This window comes from Peromyscus maniculatus, chromosome 19 (genome assembly GCF_049852395.1).
Source record: "Peromyscus maniculatus bairdii isolate BWxNUB_F1_BW_parent chromosome 19, HU_Pman_BW_mat_3.1, whole genome shotgun sequence".
Taxonomy (NCBI): domain Eukaryota; kingdom Metazoa; phylum Chordata; class Mammalia; order Rodentia; family Cricetidae; genus Peromyscus; species Peromyscus maniculatus.
This window is the reverse complement of record NC_134870.1, coordinates 62,189,396-62,208,934: the sequence shown is the minus strand read 5'-3', so window position 1 is coordinate 62,208,934 and position 19,539 is coordinate 62,189,396.

Genomic DNA, 19,539 nt, shown 5'->3' with positions numbered 1-19,539 from the left:
GCAACTAATGACTCTAGTGGAAGAAGAGTTCGTCTTTCCTGTCATGAGCTCTTTTATTGACTGCCCAACACAGAGTGGTCAGCCTTGAAGCCAATACATGTGAACAACAAAAATTGACTTGGCAGATTGAATATATGTGTGTGTGTGTGTGTGTGTGTGTGTGTGTGTGTGTGTGTGTGTGTAGATATGCATTCATGTGTACATAACAATAATAATTAAAGGGAAAGAGGCTATCAATTTAAGAGAGTGGAGAGCATGGGAGGGGTTTGCAGAAGGGTAGCTGAGAGAGGCTGGAGCAAGAAAACACAGGACAGAAAGTGATATAATTCTATTTTAAATTTTTTTCTTATTTTATATTGATTCTTTCTGGATTTCACATCATGCATCTTGACCCCATTCATCTCCCATCCCTTCATATTCATTCTCTGCCATTGCAACCACACTCACAAAATTGAATAAATTTTTAAAGAAAAACAAAAATCAAAACTAAAAGCAAACAAAGAATTTGTGGCACAGAAGGCTGTAGTGTGATGCAGAGGGACACACAGTACACCCATTCGTCTATATGTCTTTACTTGTAAGTGTTATTTGCAGTGAGTCATTGGAGTAATTCAAGGCTGCAACATTTGAGCTGGCTGGGGCAGTGCTGGAAAGCTGGCCCTGTGGGTGATAATGAGAGAAATATGGTAGAATGATTGTTAATCCAGCTACCACCCAGGCTCAGAACTAGGGCTATGAGGTAGCTCACCCCAATATCTACCTCATTTATGAACTGCTGGAGCATGTGAAGGGGCTGGACATATAGATTCAAGCAGGATCTCCATGACACAGGCAATAATGGGATATCCAAGAGGAGTCCCAGTGAGGACCCAGTACCAAGGGTATAGCAGAATCCAGAGGCCTTGAATTTAAAACATTTTTAAAAGGAGGAAAAAATGCAAATAATCAAAATATTTTTATGTATTTAGAAGCATCTTGGAAATTAAGATATAGTCATACAATGGCATAATCCACAGCCACTAGAAGGAGTAAGGTAGGTCTATACACCAACATGGAAAGGTGAAAGTGCCATATTAGGTTATAAAAACAAATTACTAATCCATTGTGTTAAAAGTAGAGGAGGGAAACATGGTTAAAAAAAACATATATCAGCGAAATTATTAAGGCCACTCCACATAGTTAAAAGGAAGATTTATTTAGTGGGTAACTTACAAATGAAGGGATAGGTAGGTCGCAGGGTCTGGGGAAGGTATATCACAGTCCAGCGGTGTTCTCTGGAGCTCTGCTCAGTCAACCTCCACTGTCCAGGGTCCCAGAACAGAGAAAATGCTGGCCCATCCAGATCTTGGGTCTCTTGGCGCCTCCCTTGGCCCCGCCTTGTAGGCATGACAGTTGCCAAAGCCTCAATGGGGCTTGGAACTTCCAGATCAAAGCTGGAATGGCTACCCACTACATCTCCCCCTTTTTGTCTAAATAAGAAGGTTCTAACCTAATATAAGACTATATACAAAGGAATGGTTATCAAATATTGTCCAGGAATAATGAGGGATAATGACCTAGATAAGATGGAACTACAACCAATGCGAACAATATCAAGCAAGAAACACATACTAAAGGCCAGAGAATTATAGAGCATAGTTAAATGGCATGTTACAAAGATCATTCCAAAAGGTGTCCTATCCTAAAGAACCTGAATCTAATACTTAATATGTTCTATCTAAGATTATATATATATATATATATATATATATATATATATATATATATATATATATAAAGTTGTAACTATAACTGCTAGTCTTAATTCCCATCAAAGACCTGAGAAGGAATATAATGGTACCTGCGAAATGATAGATGGATGCAAGCAACTTTCAGGAATCTTGCAAGAGTAGACTGAGACAGCTGGCAGCCTGGACAGTCACCTAATGTTTCTCAGCATTGTTGGTGCATTCAAATTGGCTACAGGCCTAGAGTATATGACAGACCATTTTCAGAAGCAGGAATTCTGAAAGACTATCTTACCCTGTCTTGGCAGAGTACAGTGGTTGCTTTCCTTGTGCCCCACTTGTCCAGAAAGGACAGCATTGCATTCGTACTGTCAGCAGTCGAGGCAAGGGCAGTTCTTTGCCCAGTAGGCCATTTTGTGCCAAGAAGATAAACTTCCAAATGGAAATGTCTTAGAAGCCCAACATTCTCTCGGGATCAAATTGATGCTGCTATTAGTGGGCATGAGGCATCTTTCTGAGGTGATGGGCAGGTTTTACAGGGAATGGCAGTAATAGTGGAAGAGCTGACTCACAGTACAAAATTCATGCATCAGTAAAGTGAGTGCTGTTAAGCAACCTTAAGATCATTATAATAATTTCATGTGTATGTGCAAGTATATTAAAATGTCCATGTAATCTGACGTGGGGTATCTCGATATTATTTGAATTTTTACTAATAAATATTAATTTTACAGTCAGAACAATTTATAAAGTCAGAATGGCCATAACCATACATATGCATGATTCCATCACTCAGAAAGCTGAGCAGGAGTGTCATAATTTCAGCCCAGACTACATAATGAATTTGAGACTAGTATAAGCTACGTAGTAAGATTCTACCTCTCAATGTTCCCAAAGCACAACCTGATTTCACACATTGTCATCCGAAGGTGAAAGATTGGTGCATGTTGCCAGTGCAGGCAAATGAAGAGTAAGCCATTTCTACTCCCAACATGACAGAATGCGATGCAACAAAAATAGTCACGAACACTGAAGACTTAAATAAATCCACCCACTTAATCCATATAACTTCTCAATGCTGCAGTCCAATCACTGTGCATTTGATGGAGATTAGAGAGTTGGTGAACGAAAATCAGAGACTTAATCCAAGAAGGTTGCACTCCAGTACCTGGGTGCTAAAACCATTATTAAATGCCCACACCCAGGACATGACCTTATTATCTATAATCATATCATACAAACCAGTTCTTTCCTGGTTATCCATCCTTACCTCAATAAAACACAAATTGCATTTTATATATATATATATATATATATATATATATATATATATATATATATATATATAAAGTTTGTGTATAATAGTTACATAAATAACATTTTAAGTTTAAATACAATACTAGGATATGTGGTAGTTCACATATATACAAATTCTTTTCATGTGCTGATTCAAGTCACCACAGCATGTCTGGTATCCTGGGATTTTGTTTACATGATGCTAATTGGCTCATTTCTATGACGTCACAGAGAGGGTGCTTAGGCAATGTTGATCAAATTATAATTAATGCTTTCTTTTAAACACTTTTAAAATTAAATTCATTTATTTATTTGGGACATGCACAAATGCCATGGCACATGACCAGAGTACAACTTGGAGGGAGCCGTTTCTTTCCTTCTACCACATGAGTCCCAGGGATTAAACTCAGGTCATAAGTCTTGGAAGCAAGTTCCTTCACCGGCTGAGGCATCTCACCAGCCCTATGCTGCTTTCAAAGTCTCTCTCCACAGTCCAAATTGGCCAATAACTTTTGGGAACCATCTTTTAAAACAGCAGCAAAAAAGGCACAATAAAAGAGCAAAAACCTTCTTTTCTTTCAAGTTTTATAGCATCAGAAAGCCAGGTTCAGTAGGGATTGTGCACAATAAATTATAACTCATCACAATTCAATGAATTGTATGCTCTCACTGTCAAGTAATTGCAATGCATTCTTTTCCAGTTGTCTTTGAGAATAAAGGAAAAACAAATCTTCAGATGCAATGGTTTTGTGTAGTATCTCATCTATCATATTCTGTAAATACTGGAGGAACTTTGGCCAATTTGACATAGAACTGGAATAAAATTTTGCTTGCAAACATTGCTTTTCAACTCCTGCTGAGGTATTCTAGCTTTCTGTGAGCATACTAAAAGCAAAAAATTAAATCTCAATAAAATGTAAATAAGAGAAAAAGTAATTATTCAGGTGAGCTCTCAAAGTTGTTGATCCTATGTCATAGAGGCATGGCATCCCTACACCTGTACAGAGACAGGTAATACAGCATGTTAGTGCTGAAAATAAGATGAAAAAATTCACTGAGAATGCACCTCAATAAATGATGAAAACAAATCTGGCCACTAGTTTCTTAAAATGATGTTGATTCTGCTATGTCCTATATTTCTTCAGTTAAAAGTTACAAACATTCATTTCACAAAATGAGGCAGTAACTTAGGTTCCATATGTCTTAAAATTAAAAAAAAACACTCTTCCTTTATTAAATAACTCATACAATCTCAAATAATCTCAAATAGCCATGTATACTGGTAGAAGACTTCTATCCTTATTTTGTGTTATGTATATTCCCCCATTTTTGTCAAGCTGAGATAAAACTTCCTTCCTTCAAACAGCTGGGTTCACAACTCAATTTAAAAACCTTAATTCTAAAATAGCTTCATTCATTAATTTTGAAATTAAGCTCTATTTGTTCTTGACATGTCAATGTTAAAGTCCTCAAATATACATGGAAAAGTTATTATCTTATTCTTCTGCAGTGTTTAAAAATTAATAATAGTGAAAATCCAATTTTCAATTGGCCACATTGTAGAATCAGTCAGTAAATTGAATGAAGTTTTAGGTTCAGGTATTGTTAGTCATTTTAGCCCCCTTTGAAGTTAGACCCAATATTTATAGCCCATTGATGGTATGCTATTAAAGCTTGCATGATGAAGAACTCCATCTCATAGCTGGGCACCAATAGCCATGGTAATATTTCCATGTTAAGCCATTGAAACAAGGTGTCTCTCCAGGGTAAAACTTTTCTTGAGTAGTTTGACTTTCTGGAAACATCAGTTTCAATCTTCAGAATACTAATTAAAGCATCTCTCTTGTGCTCTGCATCTAGTTTTACTTGTTTTTTTGTTGCTGTTGTTTAGTTATTTATGTTTTGAAATTATGATTACATTGTTTCTTCTCTCCCTCTAAACCATCCCATATACCCCTTTCTGCTCTCTTTCAAACTCACATCCTTCTTTGTCAATTGCTGTTACTTACACACACACACACACACACACACACACACACACACACACACACTTATATACTTTTAAATACATAAATACACTTTTTTAAATTTATTTTTATTAAGAATTTTTTTCATTCATTTTACACACGTAAACATGCTTTTTATACTGTGCTTCTGGTTTTTAGTTTCTATAAGAATCATGCTTTATGCCACCTCTGTTAGAAGACCGAGGAAAATTCAGTGTTACTTTGAACATGTCTGATTTGACCACATACCTTCTGATTTGTGCTTACTGTGCAAGTGATCTGAGTTTTCACGGAGTTCACATGACACACCCTACAGGAACACCAATGTTTATAATCCCATCTGAGTACATCATAACCAAGTCAGGTTATGGAGGATGGAGAGATGGCTCAGGTTAAGAGCAATTACTGCTTAGCCTTGAGGACCTGCATTTGGATCTCAGTGCCTAGATCTGAAAGCTTGCAAATGCCTATGACTTCAGTTCCAGGGAATCCAATACCCTATTTTGGCCTCCAGGACACATGTATGCAGATATACACATAGATACATAGATACATAGGCTTTAATAAAATAAACCAAAAACAGGAAAAAATACTGGATATTGTAAAGATGGCTCAGCAGGTAAGAGCACAGACTGATCTTCCAGAGGACTTGAGTTTGGTTGCTAGCATTCACATTTAGCAATTCACAACTACCCCTAACTCCAGTCACAGAACACCTTCTAGCCATTGCAGGTAACTATGCACACACACACACACACACACACACACACACACACGCACGCACGCACGCACGCACGCAAGAAATCTTTTTTAAAGGACAAGATCTGAAGCTTTTAGGTTTTCATCTAACATGAAAAATGTCGAACTGCATTTTGTCTCTTCATTTACAGTATAGTCCCTAGTATATAGTCTGTACTAGGAGACAGGACAGAAGGAAAGGAGGGAGGGAGGGAGAGAAGGAGGGGAATGGAGGGATGGAGGGAGGAAAGGAAGGAAGGACAGACTTGAAAATTACTTGACTGCAAGTGTCATTCATATATAAGAATTCCAGATTATCATCATTGTTTTTATTTGTGCTCATAGAGTGACTAGTCTTATTATGTAACTATTTGCAGCAGGGAAGTGTCCTCCTCAGACTCATGTCTCTTCTATTCTCAGTAGAACAGTTCCACTGCTCATCTCTGAGCTCTCTAAAGGGAAGATAGTCTCTGCTTCTGTTCTGATTGGTTGTTTTGATTTTTGTTTTGCCTATTGTTTTTCCGTTGCAAAAAGAACAATTGTTGCTAAGCTAGTGGAGTTGGCTAGGAAATGAAAGGATCCATTCAGATTGTTTTAAAAGTCATATCTGTTTCCTTTCAATTTGTACATTCACTCAAACTTGAAAATTCTCCCAGAAACCAGATGAACAGGCCAGTGGGTCATCTAGATAAATGTCAAAAAGGAAAAATAAATACATGGAATAAACACCACTGTAGTCTTTGTCTTCATACAAATTTATATTGCTGTTTTGATCAGCTCATGGAGCCCTTTCTTGAGTTTAGAACAGATTTTAAAATTTCATTTAAAAGCCAAGACTTGTCTGTGAATAATGTGATAAAATGTTTGTTCTAGTTATAATCACTAAGTTTCATTAAAAACAAGAAAAAATAACCTTGCTCATATGTACAAAGAGGTTTGTGCAAGGAATATGTGCTGCAACAGACAGACATACACAAAAAGAGACAAGAGACACACACAGAGAAACTCATATAATAAATATAACTCATTTTGTCCAGATATTAGACCATAATATATATATATGTTTTAATAGATTTAATTCTACTTGTTATATTTTGAAAGTAACAATGAAGTTTACATAGAATGTTGGGTATAGAGGAGAATGTAATCAGTTTCTGAGTTTTGGTATCTGAGGAAATATAAATAATATATTCCAGATTTATTAAACGTGGATCTAGGGGATTCTAGAGAAAGAAAGACATGACCATTTTAACTGTTGTGAGTTCTCTCCAACTGAAAAAGTTTGGAGGCAGCTTTGTATGCCCCTTGGTCACAAAAGTAGGACCCATAAACTCAGACTAAAAATCCAAATATCATGAGATATCCAGTTGGGGAAATCAAGTTTGTCTTAGGAAATGAAATATTGGGATGTCTATTAGACATTCAAGTCAAGATACCAATTGGATAGTATTGCTGGATAATTGCAGGTGATATTTAAAATCTTTGGATTCCATTAATTCAACTTGGAGATAAATGTTCCTAACATAATGCCCCACAGACTTAGCCTTTCTCTTCTCTAGCATTAGATGTCCCAAGTGTGAGGGTTAAGAAAGTCATTGAGAGGTATTTAGTTAGGGTTATCCCATAAGCAGTTTTTAAGTAGAAGTCATCATTTTAGTGATGATCTCTCGGCATACTATTAGGAAAGATATCACTAGAGATGGGAAGGGGAGGCAGGCAATAAAGAGTGAATCTTCAGTATGGTCATCACTGCAGAACAGGAATTAACCCCTGGGAAACTTTGTCAGATCATGGAGAGTGCCTGCTTTAAGGTTATTCCTGCAAAGGAAAGCCAGGGAAGTCAAATCCACTGGAAACAGCCAGGCATGGTGACACACACCTTTAATCCCAGGAAGTGACGGCAGGAAGAGAAAGGTATATAAGGCATGAGGACCAGGAACTAGAACCTTTTTAAGCTTTTAGCTTTTAGCTGCAGTTCAGCTTAGATCCATTCGGATGAGGACACAGAGGCTTCCAGTTTGAGGAAACAAGATCAGCTGAGGAATTAGCAAGGTGAGGTTGGATGTGGCTTGTTCTGTTTCTCTGATCATTCAGTGTTCATCCCAATACCTGGCTCCGGGTTTGCTTTTATTTATAAAACCATTTAAGATTTGCGTCACAAAACCCCAATTGCTGTTGGTCTTTTTATATATTATTTTAAATTTATTCCTAGGAAATTTCATATATGTATATGTATCTTGATCATATCAACCCTCAACCCTCTCCCATTATCTTCTACACTCTACAACACAACTTTATCCCCTACTTCATGTCTTCTTCTTTCTTTCTTTTACTATAATCCACTGAGTCCAGTTAGTGCTTCACACATGTACATGGTGTGGGGCTAACCACTAAGACATGGACAACCTAGCAGTGAACACAACCCAAAGGAAAAAAAAATCTCCTTCAACTGCTGAAAGTTCTAGAGCTAGCCACAGCTCTCCAATTCCAAAAACCTCCAAAGTATCAATGATATTCCTAGACTCATTGGTCACATTTCTTTTTGAAATATTTTCACTATTTCAGAAGTAAATGTAGTATAGTCACTCTTTTTAAATTCTTGAGTGCATGCAAAAGAACCAGAAGAAAGATTTACCTATTGGAAAATAAATCGTTGGACAAAATTTATTATTCAGCTCACCTTCCTGTGCAAAGATAACCTTTTGTGACACAGAAAAGTATCAGGCAGCAAGAAAATTTTGCTCTGTGAAAATAGCCTTTGGCTTGAGTATTTAGCAAGCATACTCTGAAGTACTCCTTTGTAGGCAACTCCAAAACAGTACTCAGTATTCCATAACCGCCATTTGTGATTACAGGACACTACTTCAAAATAACTCTACGGCTCAAGACAGTATTAGAAGATATTTGAATATTAGATATTTACTTTGAAGATTTTTTAAGGAAAAAGAATCATGTCTGATAATTGATGAGAATGAATATTTCCTCAGTTGTTTACCTGTAAGAATCATTTACAACATGAAGAGCGGATGTAAAACAAAAAAGTAAGTTAAATATTACAAGGAGAGGGTTGCATCTCAGATTTAATAATATCATTATTGAATACTAAACACCAGCAGTATTTATATACTCATAGTCAGATCATGTAGAGTGCCTGCTTTAAGGCTATTCCTGCAAAGGAAAGCCAGGGAAGTCAAACCCACTGGAAACAGCCAGGCATGGTGACACACACCTTTAATCCCAGGAAGTGACGGCAGGAAGCAGGAAGGTATATAAGGCCTGAGGACCAGGAACTAGAACCTTTTTAAGCTTTTAGCTTTTAGCTGTAGTTCAGCTGAGATCCATTCGGATGAGGACACAGAGGCTTCCAGTTTGAGGAAACAAGATCAGCTGAGGAATTAGCAAGGTGAGGTTGGATGTGGATGTAACTATGAATATATAAATATGTAAGAAATCTACTGTATAATATCAGAGATAATACAACTAGAACTCTCAGACCTAAGAAGAATGTAACATCCCACAATGACCATGATGAATCCCAAAAGACCAATGCTTCATGCACAGACTGCTGTCAGCAGCCCATTAGATCTAGGTGATTAGAGTCCCCTTGAGTTTGGGACAATCTTCAGTTCAGTTTTACTCAAAGGCAATTCATTGGAATTATTTTTCTATACTTATTTATTTCAGAGATTTAACTTGGAGGTGCCTCTGCATGTTGTTCGTATATTCCTCGCAAATGGTTCAGTCTGTGGGCAAAGCTTTTCTGAGTATCTTCAGTTTCACATGGATAAAAATCCATGCTCTGTCTCTCAGTTTTCACAGGAATCATTCAAGAATGCGCAGCACAAAGACTCATTCCTCAACTTCATCCTTGTGTCCCTACTCTAATGTACATCAGTGGAATGATGACAGGCAGGATCATATTTCATAAGCACATGTCTTTCTCCTAATGTATTGGGCTTCATGCCATCACTTTTAGACTGACACAAAATTCCTGGTGAGTGAAGACTCATAAATAATATTACAATTAAAAATAAAAGATTACTTATGGAGTAGCAAGTATATTTAGATGTGACTTTTAAATGGCAGGTGGATGACATTTTTCAGATTTCAGATAGATCTATCATGTGGGTCAGGAAGGGACTAGGCACTTTTTTTTTTTTTTTACTCCTCTGGCTGTTCTTCATTCTTTCAGAAAGAAAAATGCTCAGGAGACAAACTTAGCAGAATTGAGGTTAGACGGGGAAGTTTGCTTAACTTGCACTTTTTGAGATGGTAAAAAAAATGCATTTCTCAGTCTCAGCCTTCTCAAGGTATCGAAAAGGACACGTGATAATTTCTCTTTGTTTACCATCCCTTTCCTTCCCTCTATCTTCTTCGTTTCTGTGTGTTCAGTCTCTGAACCAGGATACACTGAAGCATGAGGAACAGGATCTGGGAAGTGAGGAATGGGCAGTTCTCCACTCAGCCCTAACCGCCATCAAACTCTACCAAAGATGCCACGATAATATGAGACGGTGACCCAGAATGCCACAGGCCATTCATTGTAAGAAAAGACAGGGTCTAATAGACCAGGGACTGCAGAACTCATGGCAACCAACATAGGCTTAATAGTTTTGTTATTTAACATTTGTTTTAAACATCTATTCATTATTTTTAAAAATCCTATTTGCATAATTAAAATCTTAAACTATAAAGGGCTAGATAGTATCATGCAAATCTTAATCTAATTTTAAGTCACTAATAAAATTTAAAGAATTTCATTCTTTAAATGTAACTACTCTAAATGGTTTCTCATATGTTTGATACATCACTCCTACTTATGTTCAAGTACCTTCCTAGCCACAAACACACACTCTGCACAGGGTAGGGTATTTCAGCAGCAATTAGCTTTCAAATACTGAAATAGATCAAATTAATTTCAATATTTTTAATTCAGCATAAAAACAATGTCTTAATTTTAGTATGTTATCAACAGAACAATTTACAGTGTTCAAAACTAAAAGCAGAGCTACCAAAGGTGGGTAACCTACCCTGGTAGAGCACTTTGCTACTACATGTCCTAGGAAATGGGTTCAATTCCCAGTACTGCATAGACATCTAGGTCAGCACAGCCCTGGATAGTCTTTTCCTCTGTTGCAGTCAAGTTTGACTCTCCACACCCTGATACCCTCACTCTGCTCAGCTCTGTTCTGATCCTTATTTTCCTACATCCCATGCCAGTTATGGGATTCCTAAGCCCTGGTACCTTACTCCATTCTCTGAGGCCTGAGGTTTGGAACTCCTGTCCTGTGCACCTCTGCCCAGAGTTTGGTCTGTCCTCATCCCTGAACCCATGACTTCTCTAATCCTGAACTCCTGGCCTGCATAAGTGAAAACCAATTTGTGATTCAGTCATGTCATCGGATGCCAGGAGCTGAAGTTCAACGTTTAAGATCACTCTTATAAAACTAACATATTAAAAATTAGACACTCCACATCTCACTCTGGAAAAAAGATACCATCGTCTGCTACCAGCCTGTATGATAACAATCCAGAGATACTTTCATGGTGGACTAAGCTTGGGGAAAGATTTAGAAAGACAAACTGTAATGCCCATTCCCTTTCTCTTTCTCCAGAGCTGAAGTTGACAGGTCATCTCACTAGAGTAATATTCTTATCTGAAAGCAAAAGCAGTTTATGTAAGTCTTTGTTTCCTCTGGAAAGTAACTAAAGAATAGTACACACATGGTTTTATCTAACAAGAAAGGAGAGTCTAGTAACACATTAACTATAAATATTTAGTTGTTCAGAATGCTATGAAATCCTAGTCGGAGATGTTTTCTTATGCCATGGAAATGACTTGAAACAATGTCAAGAGGATTGATGAATCTCGCGGATGATGAAGGGACCTAGCTGAAACTATCTCTGTGAATGTCATTAAGGAGATGAAATGCACATGAATGCATGTCTGCAATGCAGCAGAGACGCTCTCCGATGTAATTCACTGCCACGTCTGACAGCCTGGCCATCATTATTGCCAAACAGCAACAATAGTAATTACCAATGTGAACATGGCAGATTTTGAGGACATTGTCCCTACCAGTCAAAACTGGAAAAGAAAGGAGATGAAAGTAAATCCAAAGAAAGAATATTCAACACATGCACTGATTATGTTCAAATATTTCATTTCTGTTTTGCACATAGTTGTAAACATATTATGTAAGGCATGATCTTGACATGGAATGTGAAGACAGAATGACTCAAGATGACTGAATACAACAGCTAAAAAGGCTTGGAAAAGATGTCACAATGTTGGAACACCTTTGGAAATGGGACTCCAGCAGTGGTGAGTAGGGACTCTTTCCATGTGTCTGATAATCTGGGAAGAGAAGAACCTGGATGTTTCTTTAAGTTTACTTAGCACATTCTCCCCTCCCCCACCAAAGAGTATAAAAAGAATTTTAATTTTCCGTTTGTTTATGGAGGGGGAGGTTGTAATCTCTCTCTACCTCTCTGCTTCACAACTGTTTGAATTATAGGCATGCACCACCATGCCCAGACTAAACTGTCCTTTTTAATATACATAATTTCCTTCCAATATAAAATATATAGTAGATGTATCTCATTGCTCTAGCACAACTCGGAGAGAGATAGGTGATTCTTTGTCCAATATGGTAGACACTGGTCACATGTGGCTATCCACCATTTGAAATGCAGATCGCCTGATATGAATATGCTATAGTGACAATACACTGAATTTCAAAGACTTCTTTTTTTTGTTTGTTTGTTTGTTTGTTTTTCGAGACAGGGTTTCTCTGTGTAGCTTTGCGCCTTTCCTGGAGCTCACTTGGTAGCCCAGCTGGCCTCGAACTCACAGAGATCCGCCTGGCTCTGCCTCCCGAGTGCTGGGATTAAAGGCGTGCGCCACCACCGCCCGGCTCAAAGACTTCTTAATGAAAAGAAATTTCATGTAAAAATACAATTTTTTGGATAAACCACATCGAATAAAATATATTAGTAAAATTAATTTTTATTTCTTCCTGTTTTTATGTGGCTGCTAGAAAATTTCAATTACAATTTTGATTGTGTTATATTTCTATTAAACAACTCTGCTTTGAGGGATTATTAGGGTGAGTGAAATTATAAAATTAGTGTAAACACAGAGTGAGTTATAAACATGCAGTTGTTGATTTAGTCTTTACAATGAAGCAAAAGCAGGAAACATGAAGCTGAACCCACTGTCACTCCTGGGGTGAAAACCTGCAAACTGTCACTGGTCCTGAAAACTGAAGTACAAGTTTAAAAGATTTTGTACAATTCAATGGAGTAATTGTATATTGAACTATCTAATACCACAGGGTGTGTGTGTGTGTGTGTGTGTGTGTGTGTGTGTGTGTGTGTGTGTGTGTGTCTCTTCATATGAGTGAATATGGGCATGCACATGAAACATTTGCATGTATGGAGGTCAGAGGACAACCTCATGCTGGTCTTCTTTCATCTTGTTTAAGACAGAGTTTCTTTAGTGTTCTTCTACTGCATATGATAGAGGCCCTGGCTTCTGGGATTCTCTTGTCTCTACCTTCCATTTTCCTATATAAGCATGGGGATGTTATATACCTGGCTTTTATACAGACCCTGGAGATTGAGCTTGGGTCATCACATTTATGCATCAAACACCTTTACCAGTCAAGCCCTCTTCTTAGCTCCCTAATATCTTTCTTACAGGAACTTATTCATGTATCTTTGATGTTTCATCTTATTAATTCTTATGGTATTTTATAAAACTATTACATTGGAATCTTGAAAGTAAAATCTTTGCCATAGAAATCTTGAACAGTACTGAGAAATACAATTTTGTGCAGCAAAATGTGTAGTTTTATAACCATGGAAACAGTCTTACTAATTTCATATATATTTAATGAAGGCTAGTAATGGAGAGTAAAAACATTCAGTGTTCTTAAATCTACCCAAAGGATAACTCTATCTAAATATCTTTAAATGTATACCCAAGCTATACATAAAGCAGGAACCCTCTTAATTCTATAAATACATTCTATTTTCTGTTTCTACATAGACATTGGAAACATTTGAACCAGGCTAGCTTAAAAACTATATCATTTCAGAAGAACTTGGGCAAGGAGCTGGGTAGCAGCCTCTGTTGCACTGAGGGCCATTTGGGTCTTTTACTGACTGAATATGTGTGACAAATGGGGCCTGGATATGTGAAAGAAAAAATAGTTAATACCATCTGATAAACGAGACTAACATGGAAGTAAAGTCACCTTCCAGGGTGGCAGTTTACTAGCAGCTGAGTGGTGACTCAGTCCGCCAAAGGATTAAAATGAGCCAAAGCAGAACTACTGTGTGGAGAGTAGAAGGGTGGATGGGTACTCTGCTTTCCACTGCAATAACAAATGTGCTCCCCACAGGCACGTCAGTTGTGATCCCTGCACAAATGTATGAGAAGCCAGATGATTCCCCTTACACAAAAATCTGGCAATGTTCCAGCCAGAGAAACTTCTAGAACATCACATGAGCACTTTAATATCACAAGGTATTCCCAGATAAGAGTTTGCACTAAAGACATAAACACAACAAAATAGTTAAGGCTTTTGGAAATGGGGATTTTTTTTTTTTTGCATGCATCTAACAGCCTCAGGTTTAGCAGCTCACTCAGCTTGTTTTTCTACAAATTCCATAAAAGAGGCAACACAGCCTCTTAAAAACGCCTTCGTTTTCCACCCTTTCTGCTTGTAGCCATGCGCCTTAATCTGGTTTTTCTTGATTCGGCTGACTTATTTCATTTGGCAAAAGAAATAAGGCAGTTCAAGCTCTTGACAGACCTGGGGACATGGGGAGAGTATTAAACAGAAAGATGAAAGTTGCAGTCCCGATTTTAGCTCTTGGGGGCAGGCACCTTTCACTCACAGTATTTGGGGTAAACAATTGGCATTTAGAAAACACTGGGATCTGTGACCAACTCTATGAGGAAAGGTTACTCACACTTCAGTTCTATGCCATTATGATGCAGAATTTTATTCTTCCATATAATATTGCAATAAAACTGTTTTGTGATAAGGAAATTGAAACTATGGGGTGAAGTGACAAATTCAGGTCACTTCCTCCTCCTCCTTTGTGCTTATACTCTCCATATACAGGAACATCTCAAATCCACCCTTCAGATCACCTACTCCGCTGGGAGTTACCTTCTTGCCATGACTCAAGGGGAGGGATAAAGTTGCTATGAAAATTAAGGCAAGTTTCTCAAGTTGTGCAGCTCAGTTTCTCGGTGCCTTTGACTTGGCCTGCATGAGACCAGGGTGACAAACAGAAACACTCCCCATATATTTGAGATGATTTCTAGACACAATATTCCAAAAAGCTCATGTATCAGATTTTTTTCACACATTTTTTTTACTCACTGTCAGACAAGACTTTAGCTTTTACTCCCAGAAGAAACCAGCCCAGGGCATACTGCATGAAAGAACTCTCCATAAACACACGGATGCTCATGGAAATTAGGATGCCATCTTCAGAAATGTCTTCCCCCATAGAACGTTGTGACCTCCTGGCTGAACTCCTAAGCAATTTTCAGAAACAATGAAAGGTATTTTTCTCCTCAAAGAGATTTTCTTCTGCAATTAGAAGGCAATGCCCAAAGGCTATAAGCAGACTTTACGTGCGTGACAGCTTCCCTACTTAATTATTCTGTAACTATAGGAAGAAAAGTATATCATCAGTGTTTAATGGGGAAAACTAAAGCTATCCTGAGACTCACAAGCAGAACAGAATAAGCTACAAGATGCCTAGAAGGGTTGGAACAGAGCAGAGGTGCCAATGGTAGGTGGCACCGTGGAAAACTCAGAGACATCAGGAAGCCTGGAGTCATCACTGAATCCCCACATTGTGCTTCCACAAGCTGCTGCTATGACTCTACGCAGGACCCTCCACTCTACCGAGGTTCTTATCCAAGACTGCATTTGTGTAGATGAGAGAAGAGAATTCTTGAGTCCATCTTTCTCTCTCACTGTGACTATTCAGCACATGCAAGCCCCAACCTACTAGTAAGGAATTCAGAGAGCAACAGGAGGTAGCACCAAATGTTCTCATTAATAGTCTACTTGAGAGGCTTGTATTCTGCTCTCCTACCCTACAGGAAGGACCGCCTGTCGTCATTTGGAAACTAACATGTTCATTGTTAATACAACTTGCAGCTAACCAAATGTGTATCTTTAAAGCATTTCTTATCATATACCTAATTTCACAAACACAACATTCCTTTGTATCCTTGCCTAAAACCCTGAAAAACTTTCCAATTAAATAGTGATTATGACAATGACTGTGCTCTCTGGGTTTCTGACATTTTGCAAATCCTTTCCATTTCTTCCTGAAAGCAGGGTAACAAGAAAAGATGCTAGGCCATCTTCCTACCCTGTCATTCTATCCTCTTTGAATTTCCTCCTTGCCCTCATCGTAATCAAGGATGGGCATTGTATAGATGCTAAAGCTGAACAAAGTTGGCAGAGAGTCTCATCTTCAAATTGGAAAAGTGCCATCCAGAGCCAATGGACTTCACGTTTCTCTGATTATCCAGTTAGTCACTGAGGCAAATGTCAGAGCAGCTGAGGGATGGCCATGACTTATGGACAAAGAAATCAATCTCCTATTTTTCATAGTTTTGATCCTTCCATGATATTACTTAGGAACTATTTTTTAAAAATAGGAACCTCTTCTATTTTTGGTTTCTTTGTGCTGGTTCTCAGTTCCCATCCGTAAGGAGATAGCTACCCTAGTTTTTCTTCCTATTATCAGAGTAAGTATAGAACGACATGCTCCACAATGATTTGTTGGTGGATATCTCACATTCCATTTACTTATTTAATCTCACAAATCTACAGAGAGAACCCTTGTCTTGTCCCTGTGTTCCGCCTAAACGTATTTATTCTGATCACAAGAAAAATTAGCTTTCACCTGCCTACAATTCATTTCAAACAGCAATGTTGATGAACTTCAGTCCATGACTTATGGTTTACATTGTATGTGACTCGAACACTGAAAGAAGCCAGGCTTGAAGCAACTCAAATACAGTTGAGGCAAGAAGGCTTGATTTCACCCTTTTGTATCTGGATAATTCATCCACATCTTGAATCTCCACTATATTGTTCCCTACATCATTTCCAAAGGTGGAATCAACTAGACCACATGTTACTCCATCTCAGATTATATTGAAATACTTTGTGTGAGTTTTCTGTTGCCATTATCAAGTTAAGGATCCAGTGCAACTGTCGTGTGAACATACACAATTCAACATTTATTCAAAACCTTGGCTAAACCAAATCACATACTCGGTTCCCATCACTCAGAGGGAATGGTACACTCAAGATAATGGGAAGGTCACATCACATGGTGTCAACACAGTGCTATCAATGCTTCTCATAAATGAGAAAAATACAAGCCACATGACAATGTAGATCAACCCTTCAGGTATTGCCGTCAGTGGATATCTAGATAGAATTCACATTGCCTAAATATTGTAATAACCCAGTATTCTGGAAGCCAAAGGCAGTAAAGCGTGTGCCAGTGCCATTCTAAAGACAACGCTCATGTCAACCAAGACCATTTCTGTTCAGGTCCTATACATATTGATCCATGTGGATAGAGTCCTATAATGGTACAAACAGAAAACAGACTTCTGACCTGTCTGACTTTCTAAGACTAAAAGTCTCTGTCATTAGCATCTCATGGAGACACACAGACATTCTAAATTCTCCTTTGTCATTGTCAGGGCTGACTCTAGGAGCAATAGTCCCCATAATTCCAAGTCTGCCTCATGTTAACCACTTTAGAGACCCAGCATATATATCTCATATCATTGTCCCCGTAAAGCTTTTCTCCTACACCATGTAAAATCTACTTTATAACCATTTAAACCTCTGATGTTGAAAGTATCTTTGCATGATCCCCCTAGACCCCAAAGATAGTTGCACAGACAGGCAACTAAAATGAGATTTCTTCAGGCACCTAGCAGGTAGGGTCCTGCAGCAGGGAAACAAAATCAAGGCTCTCCTGAGAGAGCCATGGAATCACACTGTGCATACAATGGTCAAATCTACCTGAGAAATGACTAGCCTGAAGTTAGAAATAAAGCTCTAGAAAAATTGCAGCTCAAATGGACCTGTTTCTCTCTCCCACTTGATTGGTATTCCTTAAATGTTACACAGCTTGTTGACACTCTAAAATCTCTCCATAGTGCGGGCTGGAAGAAAGGAAACGTTTGTCCGAGTTATGTAAATAGACAGTTGGGTCTGAACTACTGTGTAAAGGTCAAACCAGGCATACCTGCATCCCTTCTGATTAACCAGACAAGTTAATATAAGCTCATGATCCCCCATCTTAACAGGGAGTTTACCATGACAAGCAGAGTGTCATTTATTATACTGCCTTCAGATAAATCCACTCAAATGTACCTAATTACACGGTATGCTTTGTCCAGAGGCTTTGTCAGCCAAGTGCTATGAAGAAAAGCATCAGTAATTGGTTGAAATGTGGCAGGTACACAGTCTTTCCGGTGAAGAAGTCCCCACTAATGACGGTTCACACAACAATGGATCTGTTATTAAAACTTTTGATCAAATATCAAAATTATGTGAAGCCAAGAGTTACCCATGGAAATATTACACCCTGTTCACTGTTGTGTCCTTTCATTTAATGAGTGAATACCTCTGGGATTTATAATGAGGTTGCTGATGTGCCTGGATGTGGTTTCAGTACCCCAGATACAACTATAAATAAACACAGAAGGAGAGGGAATCCAAGTGGTAGAACAAGCAGAGAACTACAACCTTGGATATTTTCATTCGCTCCTTTATTTTTCCTTTCACCATGGGTGAGGTTTGTGAACCTAAGAATGATTATCTTCATAAGATATGCATGATTCAGAAGGTAGCAGGAACTGATCCAAAGAACTTCACATACAACAGGAAAAGACAAGGGAGAGACAAAGTTTGAGGAGTAATGTTTAGAATTGTCAAACAAGAATAGGCAGGAAAGAGGAAGTTGTGTCTTTCTACACCCACAAGCACTCTTACTCAGTTTTCTGCTTGCCATTGGACACCAGCACACAGTTTTAAGTAAATCTTTCTCTCTCTAGTAACTCATGTACGCAAAAGTGATACAGTACTTCTTAGTCTCAGAGTACAATGTCATGAGAGACTCTTCAGTGTTGTGGAACCGATCATAGAAAGCACCTGGGGAAATTGAGGCATGTATCAAGAGAATACCACTAAATAAGTAGTGAGACTAGCTCCAAGCCAGATACCCATGAGTTAGGTGGCAAGGGAAACATAAACGAAGACAAACACAGTACCTATTGTAGTGATAAATTCAGTGACCTAGGACAGTGTGAGAGCTGAAGGTGGAGGCAGATAAGGAGCAAGAAATTATACCTTTACGTCCAATCTACCATTCTGACGTGCCTGTGAAAAGCGGAGCATCACCTCATGCCATGCCCGGGCTATTTATTAACACTCCTCTCGGGTGAGTCCACTCTTGCTGTCATTCTAGGTTCCAGAGGAGCCACTCCATTTGCAGGGGGGAAAAAAAAAAGCTCAAAAGGACTTTTTCTGTTTATTTTTGCAACCAAGTCATCACACTCACCCTTCAAATGCCTCCAGATGACTGAGTCGCAAACACTCTTGTCAGTGTACTTGACATTAACTAGATTGATTGCATCGGGATGGAAATCAGCCGCATGAGAAGGGATGATGTCTTCCCTGCTCTGGAGGGGGCAGGGA